Genomic DNA, 16,575 nt, shown 5'->3' with positions numbered 1-16,575 from the left:
TGAGATAATAATATTTGACTTTTCTATTTTTGACAGCCAGTCTAAAAATAGACTTTGATCACTCACACTGTGATCACTCACACTTTCATCAAAAATAGAAGTCCATCTATTTTTTCCCAACTTGATCAATCATCCATAAACAACAACCTGCAATCCATAGACATGATCCATATGTCTAAAAATAGACATAGTCTAAAAATAGACTTGCGCCAAAAATAGCCTGCGGGACCACTTAGTGAAGGCGACTCTTTTCACTAAGCTCCATCATCTTGTTGCAAGCTAAACACTCCCTCTCGACAAGATATGGATTATCAGCAACCCCTATCCTGCCTCGGTGGTACTCGAATTTGCTCCTGGTGAGAGCCTTCGTCAGAATATCAGCATCCTGATCCTCCGTTGGAATGTACGAAAGTAACATGATCCTCCACTGCACACAATCTCTGATATGATGGTACCTAATGTCAATATGTTTAGATCTATCATGAAATACAGGATTAGCCGAGAGTTTAATGCAACTCTAGTTATCACAGTAAATCACAGTAGGAACCAAATGAGAACCGAACAAACCAACCAGGATCTTCCTCATCCATATAGCCTCGCATGCAGCCAAACTTGCTGCCATATACTCAGCCTCCGCTGAAATGAGTGCCACAAATCTCTGTTTCCTGCTGTACCAAGAAACTATTGTCAATCCAATACTGAAGACCCCTCCTGATGTGCTCTTTCTGTCTGTTGGGCTCCCTGCCCAATCTGCATCTGTGAAGCCACATAGCTTCACCTCATCCTCCTGTCTGTACCACAAACCATATCCCGATGTGCCTCTCAAGTAGCGCAATACATGCTTGCCCGCCTTCCAAAAGAGCTTGGTAGGCTTAACCATAGCTTGTGAAAGATGGTTAACTGCATAGCATATATCAGGTCGTGTATTGACCAAATACATCAGCGACCCCACCAACTGTCGATAAACAGTGGCATCCACTTCTTCTCCCGAAGTGGCATCCTCCTTCCTCCAACCTCCAGGAAGAGGAGTATCAACAGGCTTGCAACCATGCATGTTGAACTTCTCCAGTATCTCCCGAGCATACTTGCCCTGAGAAACAAACAGTCCACCAATGCGCTGCCATATTTCCAATCCCAGGAAATAGTGAAGGAGGCCCAAATCCTTCATCTCAAACTCTGTAGCAAGATCCTTCTTGCATGACAGTATCAACAGCTCATCACCCGTTAGAATCAAATCATCAACATACAGTACAATGATAAGCAACTTACCCTCCACCACAATCTGGTATAGGTTCGGATCCGCCTCGCTCTTGGAGAATCCAAGTCCTGTGAAATAGCTGTCTATCCATGTGTACCAAGCACGTGGTGCTTGCTTCAACCCATACAATGCTCTCTTGAGCCTGCACACATGCGACTCGCTGCTGAAGACTTCAAAGCCTTCGGGTTGCTCAATGTACACCTCCTCCTCAATGACTCCGTTGAGGAACGCAGTCTTCACATCCATCTGATGAATGTGCCATCCCATCTGCGCTGAGAGAGCAAGAATCGTCCGTATGGAAGAATACCTTGCGACAGGTGCAAAGGTCTCCTCATAATCGATCTCCTCAATCTGTGAAAAGCCTCGGGCAACAAATCTTGCCTTGTAATTCTCCACACTCCCGTCAACTGCCTGCTTAACTTTGTAGATCCATCTTGAACCCACCACTGATTTCCCTTCCGGTCTAGGAACAATCTCCCATGCACTGTTTCTGACAATAGAATCATACTCTTCCACCATGGTGTCTACCCATGCGGGATCCTCCACAACTTCCTCGAAAGAGGATGGCTCAGTCACAACACACTTGCTCATAAGAGCCATGTATCCAGTGTACCGATCAGGTGACTGTCTCTGCCTGCGTTGGGCTGTAGGTGGTCCTACAACTTTCTCTGCATCTTGAGCCAGTCGCTCAGCTTCTGTCAAGCGCTTTCGCCCTCTGATGGTTGGCGCTGCATGAGTGGTCTCTTCCACTCCATGAACCTCATCCTGTGGCTGATCCACGTCCTGAAGCTCATCCTTAGGAACTAATAGCTCCTCATCTGCATGCAAGTGTAGCTCCCTCTCAAGCGAACACTTCATGGCTTTCTCCTCCTGAAATTTTATATCCCGTCGCACAACAGTTTTACCACTGTCTAGAAAATACACACGATAGTTGTGGGGCGTATCAGTGTACCCCACAAATATCCCAACCTCTGCGGTCGGCTCCAACTTCTTCCTGGCATCTTTCGTCACATGCATGTAAACGTTAGCACCAAAAATCCTCAAATGAGAAAGATCAGGCTTCTTACCAGAATAAGTCTCCTCAGGTGTACTCATGCCAAGTATCCTATGAGGACAACGGTTCTACACATAAACTGCTGTATTGCATGCTTAAGCCCACAAGTGAAGGGGTAGGCCCTGATCATGCAACATTGCCCGTGCATCACCCACAATCGTTCTGTTCTTCCGCTCAACTACCCCGTTCTGCTGTGGGTTATGGGGAGCTATGAGCTCTCTACGAATCCCTTCTGCCTTGCAGAAATCCTTGAACTCGTCCGAGATGTATTCACCACCATTATCGCTCCTAAGAGCCTTCACCTTCTTCCCCGACTCCTTCTCGACTAGTGCTTTGAATTCATAGAACTTTGAATATGTCTCACTCTTCTTCTGCGTGAAGAAGATCCAGCACTTACGAGAGAAATCATCAACAAAAATCACATAATACCTGTGTTTTTCTGTCGAAGCAACTGAGAAAGGTCCACACACGTCTGTGTGAATTCTCTCAAGGATCGTCGTGGCGCGACTATCCTTCTCGTGAAAGGTGGCTTTCACAAACTTCCCCAAAGTACACCCCTTGCACTGATCTGACTACGCAAGTGTGCCTTTAGGAAGCCCTGTAGTGATCTGCTGTAGTATCTTCAAGGCTCCATGGTGAAGGTGACCCAATCTCCTGCGCCACAACTCGCCATCATCCCCGCTCACCAATCCTTTTTCCTTGCCTGCCATTGCTGTGCATCCATCTACATGCAACTGATAAAGGTTCCTCACTCGAACCCCTATCTTCCGGGTCTCACCAGTTGTCTTGCTGCGCAGGAAGGCCTTTCCCTCGCTGAAAACAACATCATACCCCTTGTCTTCTAACATCGCCACTGAGATGAGATTCTTCTTCAATCTTGGAACATGCATGACTTCCTTCAATACAAAGGGTTTACCAGACTCCCTCTCAAAGGAAATGGTACCGATACCGGTCGCACTGTATCTACCATCATCGCCCATCTCGATGTGCACTCCAAGATCTTTGTCCTCCAGATCAAAGAACAAATCTCTATCTCCCGTCATGTGAAAAGACGCACCACTGCCCAAGAACCACACTGATCCCATCACACTTGAAACCAAGCATGCGATCAATGAAAAATCAAGCTCAAACTGAGAAGCTAAGGCCTCTCCCCCTGCAGATCCAGCAGCTTGCTTGTTCTTCTTCTTTTGCGGACAATTTGTGGCATAGTGTCCGTGCTGGTGACAGTGAAAACACTTCACCTTGGACATGTCCTGCTTCTTGCCTTTCGCACCGGAATGAGAAGCTTTCTTGTTTTTCCCCTTCTTTGCTTTGGCAGCCAAAGCGCAATTCTCTTCATCAGATACCTCTGATGAAGATCCATTCTCACCTTTATTGTTACTGAGTTTATCCTTGAGCGCCAGGTCGCTCTTGCTTTGGAATAACATTTGCAATCCGTTGAAAGACATTTCAACAACACTACTGCAAATTTGATTTCCACCAGCTCCAAACTCAACCGCCTCCAATCTAGAATTCGTGAGAACACAATATTTCTCGTACAGAGATTGACTGTATGGGCATTCACCGGATATCTCACCTTCCAAAAGAAGGATGAATCCAGAGGCTACCTGGCCCGATTACAGACTCTGACTGAAGAAATAGAATGTAAACACTTCGTGAATAGTAGATCTGATGATCAATAGCTCCGATACCATGTAGAAATTTTTTCTACAATTATCTAGCTCGCTCCGATACCATGTAGAAATTTTGAATAATTTAACACATATTCAATGGAGATTATCCTGATCATGTACTATTGCGGAAAATATACACAATACATAAGCTCCTCTACGTTGATCATCAATATCGCAACATCAATAACAATAAAACATCAAGAGCATTCACACATTAACACAGTATGTATCCCGGGGAAAGCATCTCGCTAAAAACCCCAACTATCTGTATATTAATGATTGAGTCATGTAAAATTACACAACATAATACTTCTCATAAGTATCTCCACCTCTGTTACACACAATACAGCTCAGATCTGATCTCCAAATCTCTTCCACTGCTTGCCTGCCTCCACTGCTCAATACCTGCTCAAGAACTGATGAGAATGGCTCACCAAACTCGTTTTTCACCTGAAAAATAGTCACTCACTCTTTGTTGGACGTGAGCACAAGCTATAATGTGGGCAAATACGTGAGAAAACTCATTGGCATACTCAATCCCTTGATTGTGCAAGATCTGGTGCACAACTATAGTCACAACTGATAGCAATCTGATTCTCTACCACCTGTCCCTGTTGAACTGAACATGCACTGACATGCAACTAAGTTAACTGATGTATTCATTAGTTGCATCATGAGTTAATAATTAGTTTAACAACTCATCATTAGGCTATTTGCAGTTAGACTAATTACAACTAGTTTAACTAAGTCAAACTGAACACAACTCCATCAACTCCACAATCAACTCGACCAAACTCAACTGGTTGAGTTCTAACTGAAGTCATGCATGCAACAACTCAACTGACTCATAAGAAAAGCGTATTTCCTTCTGAAAGCTGCATGTGCCACCTCTGTAGCTCAAACTGAAGTGCTCCAAGAGAATAAGATTAAGTTTATAGTCCAAATATTATTGTGAGATAATAATATTTGACTTTTCTATTTTTGACAGCCAGTCTAAAAATAGACTTTGATCACTCACACTGTGATCACTCACACTTTCATCAAAAATAGAAGTCCATCTATTTTTTCCCAACTTGATCAATCATCCATAAACAACAACCTGCAATCCATAGACATGATCCATATGTCTAAAAATAGACATAGTCTAAAAATAGACTTGCGCCAAAAATAGCCTGCGGGCCCACTTAGTGAAGGCGACTCTTTTCACTAAGCTCCATCATCTTGTTGCAATCTCAACAGGGAAAATTAAAACATTTCCATATCTCTAAAATCTCATATTCATTTAGCCTAAGTTATAAATGTTATATGATGAAATACACTTTCGGAAATGATTTATCTTAGCGCATGTTAAATTTCCACAAAGTCATATTAACTTTTAACTTGTATTATTATTTAACTCCCGAAAATAAAACTACCCATTACCCATATTACTATTAAAAAATCCCAAAAATACGTATCCCGCCCCATTGGTTTGCAAAATAACCATAATAAAGTTTGATAAATGGGATTAATTAACGGCCCGTGATTAATTAAGATCCAAACCCCTCGCCATTATAATAAAGGATTAATTAATCATCCGAATTAATTAATAACTTATCGTCCAATCACACCACCGCCGATATGATTAAGTCATTTAATTATGGTCGGGCCCCTCCAGTTAACTCCCTGCCACTTTCCATCGTCGACTACCATTCGATCAGATCTCCCAGATCCGACGGCTATCGCTCATATTGCATGGGCCCTTCGGTCGAACGTTAAGCGCGCGATATGGGCAGTTTTCCAAAACTCACCGATGCAATGTGTCAATCAATCAATGGAATCGTGTGACCCTCCTCCAAAACCACTCGCCTCCCAAAAGCGGTGTGATGAAATCTACTTACCGCCCCCACTTCCCACTCTTCGCATATGACAAATTTTCCACTGTTCATTCAAAGTTTACCCGCCAATATCAACCATTTACCCATTTAAACACAAAAACCCCAGTTTTGCTCATTTTCACTTGATTGTGCAGTAAAACCCTATGTAACCCATCTGCACCACCTAAAGCCTCTGTTAACCGATTCGAGCATGGTTTACCTCCCAAAAAGCATTCTGGACTCACTCCATAGACCTTTCAAGCTCAAATGAAACCTTTTTGACCTCCCCTGCAAACCAATGCTTTCTTAACAGTTTGTTTTGTTTTACAGGTGATCAGAAGACCACAGCCTTGGATAAACAGTATTAATACTAGTCATAAGACCTGTTTACTCCAAGATTGTTATCAAATCTATTCAAACAGAGATGGAAAATAAAACATATAGTTAAAAGACAAGCAGAGGGGAAACATGAAATCAAAAGGATTTACTGTTGAAATAGATAGTAAAAAACCTAAAATATACAGTGAAGTTAAAAGGACACAGTAAAAAACATTCAAAGTGTATGAGGATTAAAGAGTATCAAATTGAAGACCAAGTCAAGAAAATCAGCTAGCATGAAGATAAACAACAGGGAAGACAGTTACAGAGCATACAAATTCATGTCAAAGTGAAGACAGATGAAAAATAGAGTGGTAAAAGTAAACAGTAAAAAGTAAACATGGATGCAGTAAGGGTTAAACAGAGATGAAAACACTTTCACCAGCAACAATGAAGTTTATCCAAAGTAAAAGTGAAAAACAGTTAAAATAAATTCAAGGTTAAAAGATGAAATCAGAGCAGAAATGGTACATTCTTCAGAAATTTCCTGTTTAAGTCATAGTTTTGTAGAAACTATTGTGACCAATCCAAGAAGTATTTTGAAAAAATGGAGGATGTTTTTGTTTCTAAAAGGCCAATATACAAAAACCTCTCTCACTTTTTACACAGGTATTACCAAAAAGGAGATAAGTGCATGTCTTCACAACCTATTTTTCAGTTTGTGCAAAGTCTTGTTTTTGACATCTTTTTGCAGAGAATATTGTGAACAGTTGGAGCTGAATTTTGGGAAACTGAGAGAGGTTTATCTCAAAAACATTCTTATCTACAATAACCTCTTTCACTTTTTACATATATATCTTGTATTGAGATATACAAGCGTATCATTGGACCCTAAGTTTGCAGAATTTCTGGGGCAGAATGCACAAAGGAAGGATGCAGTTAGTGACTGGGATGCCTCATCATCAACTAAGAGTTGCTACCAAATTCGAATTTCTCTTCTTTGTCACCATAAATCCATAGAAATAGTTCCAAATAGATTCATTAGTTTTGAATGTCCTTTATTCAAGTTCTATTATTGTAAAACAGTTTGAGATATTTGTGAACAAATCTTGATATTTTTTCAAGATATTTCAGTTTAGAATTAGTATAAATACTTCTTCATTTGAAGTATTTTAGGTGGATTCTACGACATTTCTATAGAAATTTTTTTTCTGGAATTGAAGTGCTATTATACCAACATTTGTATGGCTTGCTGGATCAGGGAATAAAGCTAAGGCAGTTTACAGGATACTTGTGTCAAACAAAAATCAAATAAGTATTCTATATCTCTTGTTTAGTATTGTTTTTCCTCTGTTTATTAATAATCATATGTGTTTTCATGAAATCTGAATGATAAACGAAATAATGATATCTCAGAATTTGCTTTGCTGCAATCTGTTTTAAAAGGTTTATCTTTCTTAATGTTTTCTTCTAGACTATCATAGTTAGGGAATTCTTGAATGCTCCCTTACTTCGTAGTTTATCCCTTTGGCTCAATTGAACAAAGAATTCTTAATTGCCCTTTGTTGATAGGCCTCTTCTATTCCTCATCTTGACCCCAGTTAAAGGATTCTTCATTGCCCTTTCTCCCTGGTTAAGACCATCTCATCCACTTGAACTTGACATTTGCCTTTTGTTTTACTATCCTGCCCTATGAGTTTTCCCTTTAGTAGGTGATCTGATCCAGTTAAGCCAGTATTCAACTGACTCCATAGCCTAATGGCTTGAAGGCCTTGCTCTATCCATCTGTTCCCAGAGTTCCACCATCTAACCAAATCCCCTACAAGCTTTCATAGCTAGCCTAATATCTCACAAAACAAAGCTAAATCATAAAGAGAGAGCCCTCTATGAGTATAGATTGGCTAGATTTTGTACTTAAAAGATTGGTTTGTGGTTACCTCGGAGTGTCCCTTCTTTTGATAACTTCTAAGGGAAAATTTGAGTGATAACATAGTGGCGACCATACTGGGGGAGAACAAATCCTTAATTAAAATAAACCTTTGAGAAAGCACTAAATTAGATATTTTATGTATCTTAAAGGAATGTTTTGAAGTTATTTACTATTTTTCTTCAGAATTGTTTTACAAGTTTAGATCTGATCTATGATGGTGGACAATGATCAGACACACAAAGGTTAAAATCATCCACCTGGCGACTCCACATCAATTTCACAACTAAGACTCCACTAGAGGAATGAACCTGAAAGAACAATACGAAAAGATTAGGCTTTTAACTTGGATTGTTATCCAAGACATTATGTTCTTTCTAAATTGATAGAGTTTTCCAATGTATATTGTATTTTAGAGAAGATTTTAGATTAATTTTTTAATTATTTTCCCTTTGAAAATTGTAAATATATATCATCCTTTTGAATCTTATGATGATCACTTTCCAATCAAGAAGCCTCAAATACTCAAGGCTAGTAAAAGAATCCAGAGTTGTTGAGAACCTATGGTGACCCAATTTTAGCATTGAGTGTTTTCAAGATGAATTCAATAAATCAACGCAGGTATGCTCCTTTGGACAGGTCAAAGATTCTAGGTTTTCCAAATCCTTTGCCCAACTTTAATTGGTCACAAAATCTTCCATTGTTTAAAGATGAAATAGGAGATGATGCTGCTTTACATTTATTAAAATTTCATATGCACATTCGAAAGTTTGAAGTCAAATTCCATGAAGATCGTCTTATGAAAATATTTATGGTAACTTTAGAAGAAAAAGCTAGATCTTGGTATGAAAATCTACTAGCCTCTAGCATATGTTCTTTAAAGCATTTTCATGCTGCATTTCATGACAAATACAAGGAAAGTTATTCATCTCTATTGCTAATTCAAGATTGCTGTGACAATTTTGAAATTTTTATTCAATATCTTGAAAATTACTATGATGATGATGATCCGTTCATGGATCATGAAATATTAGAGGTTTTAAAAGAAAAGCCTTTTCAAAAAGTGGAAGCTTTTCTTGAATTATCTTCCCTTTAGAAAGAAAAAGATGATGTATGTTGTTCAGAGGCCCATGAAGTTTCCCCACAGGAAACAATTCTTGTAGCACAACAAACTAATCAGAATAAAGAATAAATTCAGTTCCCTGAACTTGCTCAAATAGAAAACAACAATGAAAACCAACAACAGTCCGGAGATCTGGAGGTAGAGGCAATAGAGCTTAAAAATATTGAACCACAAGACCATCTTCAGCAAGTAGTGGTTTCTTCAGAAATTAAAGACCAGTCAAATTTATTTGATGAAAACCATGTCACAAATTTTCTTTCCTTGCATGTAAATGAAATAAGACAACATACTTTGATAGATCATGATATTTCATCTAAAATTAATGAGAGTTTGCAACTCCCTTGCAAGCTTCTATATGACAAAGATAATGATAAGGATTTTCCTGTTGTATGTGATAAGGTTGTTATATTTGATGAAGATTAAGAGTATTCAGAGCACTTGGCTACAGTGGATAATAAGGAGGAGAAACAATTGACCAATCACTTAAATCAAGTAGCAGTTTGGAATGAGGTTTGTTTTCCTGGTACAAATCATCCAGAAGATCTTATATGGCAGGATTACCATTATCCTTTGGTCAATATATTGCAGCCATCAGTACAAGAAGAGATTAAGAATCATGAACAAATTTCTGCTAATTCCAACTACCATAGATCAGAAGATAGATTTATAAAGCAATATGTGGAGGAGAAAGCTCCTGATCTAATGTGTGTGTTTGATGACATTACTTCTTTTGATGATTTGCCCAAATATGATCAGTATGATGATAATTATGTTCTTCAAATCCAAACTAACTTTACAGAGAAATCAGAGGCTAGTTTTGGGAATAAGGAAGTCCAGTTTCACCAACTTGAGAATAGTGATTAGCTTGTTCATTTCAGCTATGAAAGTGACGAAGAAAATGCAGAAAATTTGGAAATAAGTGAAGACTCTTTGCCTCTTTATTTTGAATCATTTCAATTTTTAAAGGGAATGTGGTATAAAATCTCTAAAGAAAAGGGTGAGCAGCTTGTAGAAACTTATGAAGTTCCATTCAAACCAATATGTAATAAGTTGCATCAATCCTCCCAAGTTTTTCATGATCCCATAACTGATGAGTTTGATAATGAATGCAATCATAATTTTTCTCCATCAACAGACTATGAGAGTCAAAATCAAGATGATAATGGTTTCACCAGCCAGACATTTCAATCAATAGAAGTATCATCACAATGCTCATCTGAAAGTCTGCAGGGTGGTAAAGATAAAAGTGACATTTCAGTTTCATGGCATGGAGGCTATCCAGAACAATTATATAGTTGTTTGAATCAGTTCAAGAATAGTGTATATATTTTACAAGATCCTTTTCTACAGTTTCTAGAGTCAACAAAGGAAATCAGGAATTTCCTGATCTTCTCAAAGGTTAACAAAGCTATATTTGATTTCAAGATCTCAATTTTAACCACTGACAAGCACAAGCAACAAAAGTCACCAATGTATATGATGCTTGAGTGGTTGCATTGGCTATTTCATTTTACCTAACCAGCAGTCAAAAAGCTGATTAGAGTAAGTAGGTAAGATTTCAGTTTGAATAAATTCAGTTTTCAACAACAAGGTTATGTTAAATCAGATTTCAATTTGTAGAAAGGGTGTATTTTCAGTTCAAAAGTTTTAGTCACAAAGATTATGCAATGGAGCATATACATGTGTGGGATTGGCCCAATGCATCAGGCAAGATAAAGATTGCAGAGCACAATCAAGGTCTTTCAAGGGCCATTGGTCTACAGTTCTTGACATTTCACAAGGAAATGCCATCCCCAAGTGAAGCCGCTGTTAGGTTCCTATACCAATAGGTGTCATATATCATGATTGACTTGGGTTAGCTCTGAAATATGTTCATATCTTTGCTTATTGCAAATTTTTTCCATATTTGTGAAAAATAAAAAATTAAAAAATGTAAAGAGGGTATGCCCTAAAAGAAAAATCAAAGGGCAAAAAGAATGAAAAAGGTCAGAAAAAATGAAAGAAAATGAACCCCAACAAAAAGAAAAGACCATGAAAGTGTGCAAGTCTAAGTGCCACTACTTTTTTACTTTTGTGAAATAAAGGTTGTGTGCAGCTTGTCACCCATGCCACAATCTATGAATAGTCAAACAACTTAAGCTTGGCTAGTTCATATTTTCAATTTCATGTTTTATAGATAGAGAATAAAGATCTGTCCAAACCGTTTAATCTTGGCAGATAAGTAGATAGGTAGAGTGAATAAAAGGAGCTCAACAGTTTAATATGAGCCCTTGGATGTAATAAGTGTAGACTTAGATAGGCTTCTATATGTAAAAGAAAAGAAAGTGTGATAAGGGTTTGCCAGTTTAAGTGCACCCTAATAAAGAAGTAAAAATGCAAGGGTAAGTAGATGATTGATTGCAGAACAAATGTGTGGTGAATGGTTAAGTTTAATGCTTAAATATTTTTCTTTCATCACTTAGACAAAGCATAACTCACATTGAAGACATCACATCAAGGAAACAAAGTCAAATTGATTAACTTCCCTACTTCATTTTCCCCTAAAAATTCACTAATTTCCCCTAAGTACTAAAGGTGTTAGGTCCCTATAATACTAGTGATTACCCCATTACTATTGTAATTGTATCCCTTATTAATATTGTTGTGCCCCTATTGTCCCCATATTGTTATTACTGTGCCCCATAGAATCCCTCTATTGTTATTTTTGTGCCTTTATATTATTATTGTTAGGTCAGCTGGATTATATTGTGACTCCTTAGACTCCTATATATAGAAAGGAGGTTTTGTCATTTGAATCATCAAGGAATCATTCATTTGTGTAATGTAAAGGAGGTTTCCCCCTCGAAGAGGCTGAATTCTAAGGCATTGATCTATCTTTTCTATCTTTTTGTGAGCTAGTTTCATAACATTTGGTATCAGAGCTTTTGGATTCTAGGGTTTCGCTGCTCCAAATAGGTCATCGTGGTATTTTTGCTATAACTTTTTTCTGTGATGTTTCAGAAGCGAAAAAAAAACCCATTTGAGATGAAATCGCACTGAACCTTAGGTCTGAATTTCAGAGCTTTTTGTGCTATATTTGCAGAGATATGATCTGAGGAAGTTGGTCTTTTTGCAGACTCCTGAATTACATTCCAAACAGGTGACCTGGGGAAAATCGTCATAACTTTCTCTCTGAGCATCGGATTGAAATTTTATAAGAAGGTACATGAAGAGGAAAAACTGTAGTTTCTTCTGTATATTTTTCAGAGCCAAAGGTCGAAACAGGGACACGTGGCACGTCGTACAAGTTCGCTCTACTGAACTAGTCTATAATCAGGTCACTGTGGGAGATTTGGCATAACTCTTCCTTGGAGAATCAAATTTGGATCAGACTAGTGGCATTGGAAAGAGGACACAGAGGGCTACTGCAGGTCGCAATTTCAAAACTAGATGATCCGAAATTACAGAGATACATCAGAGGCAATATCGAGCTCCTACAAAGTGAAAAAAGGTGTGTATATTTTTTTAAATTCTTGCTTAAGCTTGGTTTGAAAAATTATTTTGAAGGAATTCAAAGGGCATAGTAGAGAATTATTATTGGTAACTGATGCCTCGAGGAAAGAAAATGCAAACACCTAGTAAGCAACCTAAAAGCTCTAGCATGACTCATGAAGAAGAGGAAGAAATGCTACATGATATATCAAAATTACAAGACCAAGTGCAACAAATGTCACTCTCACAAAAGCTAACAGAAGCTAAGATAAATGGTGTGGAAGCTAAGATGAATGGCATGGAAGCTAAGATGGACAATTTGAAGATAGATTTGAACACAAATTTGAAGATAGGCATGGCAGATTTGAAGACAAATTTGACAAATTTTCTACAAGAAATACTTACTAATGGTGAAAGGGTAGTAAAGGAAACTCATGATGCAAACAAAAGAAATGTTAATCATGATTTCATAGACTCTAATGTTGGATTGAAGACCCACCATATTCCAAAAATCGATATGAGGAAGTTTGATTGCAAGGATCCTGCAACATGGATATTACAGATGGAGCAATTTTTCGATCTCAATAATGTGAAAAACACACAAAAGGTACGTATTGCAACTTTATATTTGGAACCAAATCAGTTTGTATGGTATCAATGGCTTTGCTCTCATAAACAAATTATCAGTTGGGCAATTTTTACGGAAGAATTGACAGCACAATTTTTGCTTCCATGAGGATACAAAAAGCAACACTTTTTTTAGCCAATTGATAAGTCTCAAACAAAAGGGTTCAATCATGGAGCACATTGAGGAGTTCCAAAAATTGAATATAAGGGTAAAAAATATTCCAGAGGAGCATAGGATTGATGTGTTCATAGGAACTTTAATGGATAATATCCAACATGATGTTTGCCTTTGGGACCCTGATTCATTAGATAAGGCATTCAGGTTAGCAAGAAAAATGGAAAGCAAAATTATGGCAATCAGGAAGCATACCACTCACAACTATAAAGATGGAAGTGTTGTTGCCCCTAGTCTTCCACAACCTATAAGGTTGACACCACAACAATTGGAAGAAAAAAGAGCAAAAGGGCTTTGTTACAGTTGTGATAGCAAATACACTAAAGGTCATAAGTGTGCTGAGAAGAAATTATTCTACATAGATTGTGAAGAGGAAGAAGAAAAGGAGCAAGAAAGGTCAAAAGAAGACGATATACTCGAAGTACAAAGCCTAGATAAAGAAGAAATGAATCCAACCATATCTTGTAATGCATTGGATGGAATTACCGCTCCTCAAACCATTAATATAGAAGGACAAATCAAGAAGAAAAAGGTAATAGTGTTAATTGATTCAGGAAGTACACACAATTTTATTCATTGTAAGGTAGCAAAAGAATTGAATTGCTTCCTATATCCAGCACCAGAGTGTCAAGTGATGGTTGCAAATGGAGGAACAATAAATTGCTCTGGAAAGTGCCATAATATCAAGCTATCCCTGGGAGAATATGTATTGACTAGCCCAATGCTTTCCATTCCAATGGGAGGCGTTGATGTTGTACTAGGAGTCCAATGGCTACAATCCTTGGGTACAATAGCTTTTAATTTTCAAGAAATTTTCATGAAATTCTGTGTGGAAGGAAAGGAAGTTGAATTAAAGTGTATTGCAAGGAAACCGGGAAAGATAATCAGCTCTAACGGTATGACAAAGCTTCTAAAAAAGGAACAAAGAGGTGTAATTGCACAATTATGTTCGCTAGATGTTTCTACATCGAAATCATCTATTTCTCCAGATCTCCAAAAAGTCTTGGACAATCATTCCAAGGTATTTGAGACTCCCAAAGGTCTCCCACCTATTCTTGATCATGATCATGCTATTCATCTAATTCCAGGAAGTGTTCCTCCAAACATCAGGCCGTACAGATATCCCTATGCCCAAAAGAGTGAAATTGAATGTATGGTTGCAGAAATGCTAGAGGCCGGTATAATTCAACCTAGTCAAAGTTCTTTCTTTGCTCCAGTAGTATTGGTGCACAAGAAGGATGGATCATGGAGCATGTGTCCAAATTATAGGGAGCTCAACAAGCTCACTATTAAAGATAAGTTTCCCATTCCTGTCATTGATGTATTACTGGATGAATTTCATGGATCAATTTACTTCACCAAGTTGGATCTTCGTTCAGGCTATCATCAAATCAGAATGAAGACTGAAGACATTCTGAAAACAACATTTAGAACACATGAGGGTCATTATGAATTTTTGGTCATTCCTTTTGGCCTTACCAATGCACCTTCTACCTTTAAAGGTTTGATGAATTCCATTTTCAAACCCTTCCTTAGAAAATTTGTGTTAGTATTTTTTGATGATATACTAATCTACAGCAAGTCTTGGAAGGATCATGTTGAACATGTTGACAGGGTGCTACAACTATTGGAGGAGAAACAATTATATGCAAAAAGATCCAAATGTTTCTTTGGAGTACAAGAGGTGGAATATCTGGGTCATATTGTATCTCATGAAGGAGTTAAGGTAGACCCTAGCAAAATTAAAGCCATTAAGGAATGGAAAATCCCCACATCCATAAATCATCTATGAGGATTTCTCGGGTTGACAGGGTATTATCGCAAGTTTGTTAAGAATTATGGGAGAATAGCAGCACCTCTAACAACATTATTGAAGAAAGATGCATTTTCATGGACTCCAGAAGCAACAAAGGCCTTCGAACATCTTAAAGAGGCAATGTGCCAAGCACCGGTCTTAGCTACGCTGGACTTCACAAAAACTTTTATTGTGGAATGTGATGCTTCAGGAAATGGAATTGGTGCTGTTTTAATGCAAGATGAAAGACCCATTGCTTTTGAAAGTCGTCCAATCTAGGGAAAGTTTTTACACAAAGCTATTTATGAGAAGGAAATGTTGGCAATACTACATGCACTTAAGAAATGGAAACCCTACCTAATGGGAAGACACTTCAAGGTAAAAACGGATCATGATAGCCTTAAATACTTTTTAGAACAAAGATTGTCCTCTGAAGAGCAACAAAAGTGGGTCACAAATATGTTGGGTTATGACTTTGAAATCATCTACAAAAAAGGGAAGCAAAATGTGGTGGCAGATGCACTCCTAATAAATGATGAGGATGTGGAAGCATTGTTGTGCACCATTTCTATTATCCAACCAGATTGGATAAACAAAGCAAGGGAGGAATGGAAGAATGATGAAGAAGTGTGGGCACTTATTCGAAAGTTACAACAAGATTCCAGTACATCTGATACATTTAGCTGGAAAAATGATTCGTTATGGTACAAAGATCGCTTATACCTCTGTAAGAATTCCCAACTCAAGCAAAAGATTCTTATGGAATTGCACACTTCTCCCTTAGGAGGGCACTCAGGATTTTTAAAAACTTACCACAGGGTTAAGAAGGAATTTTTTTGGGATGGCCTTAAATTGTATATTCAAAAGTTTGTGGCGGAATGTTTGGTTTGCCAACAAAATAAAGTTGAAAAAATTAAGACCCCAGGTCTATTACAACCTTTATCCATTCCAAGCCAATGTTGGGAGGAGGTTTCAATGGATTTTATCACAGGTTTACCCAAGTCTGAGGAAAGAGTGTCATCATGGTGGTAGTTGACAGACTTACCAAGTATGCACACTTTTGTGCATTATCACATCCATTTAAAGCCAACACAATTTCTACTGCATTTATGGAAACAAATCTACATGGAAACCCAAAGATTATTGTAAGTGACAGAGATCCCATTTTCACTGGAAATTTTTGGACAAAATTATTTTCTTGTCTCGGTATTCAGTTAGCTCATAGCTCATCTTATCATCCTCAATCTGATGGGCAAACTGAGATAGTAAACAAATGTTTGGAAGGATATCTTCGTTGC

This window comes from Pinus tabuliformis, chromosome X, assembly GCF_031772625.1.
Source record: "Pinus tabuliformis cultivar Carrire ecotype Pingquan chromosome X, CPIR1, whole genome shotgun sequence".
NCBI classification, from domain to species: Eukaryota; Viridiplantae; Streptophyta; class Pinopsida; order Pinales; family Pinaceae; genus Pinus; species Pinus tabuliformis.
The sequence above is the reverse complement of the archived record's forward strand: the minus strand, read 5'-3'. Positions refer to the sequence as shown.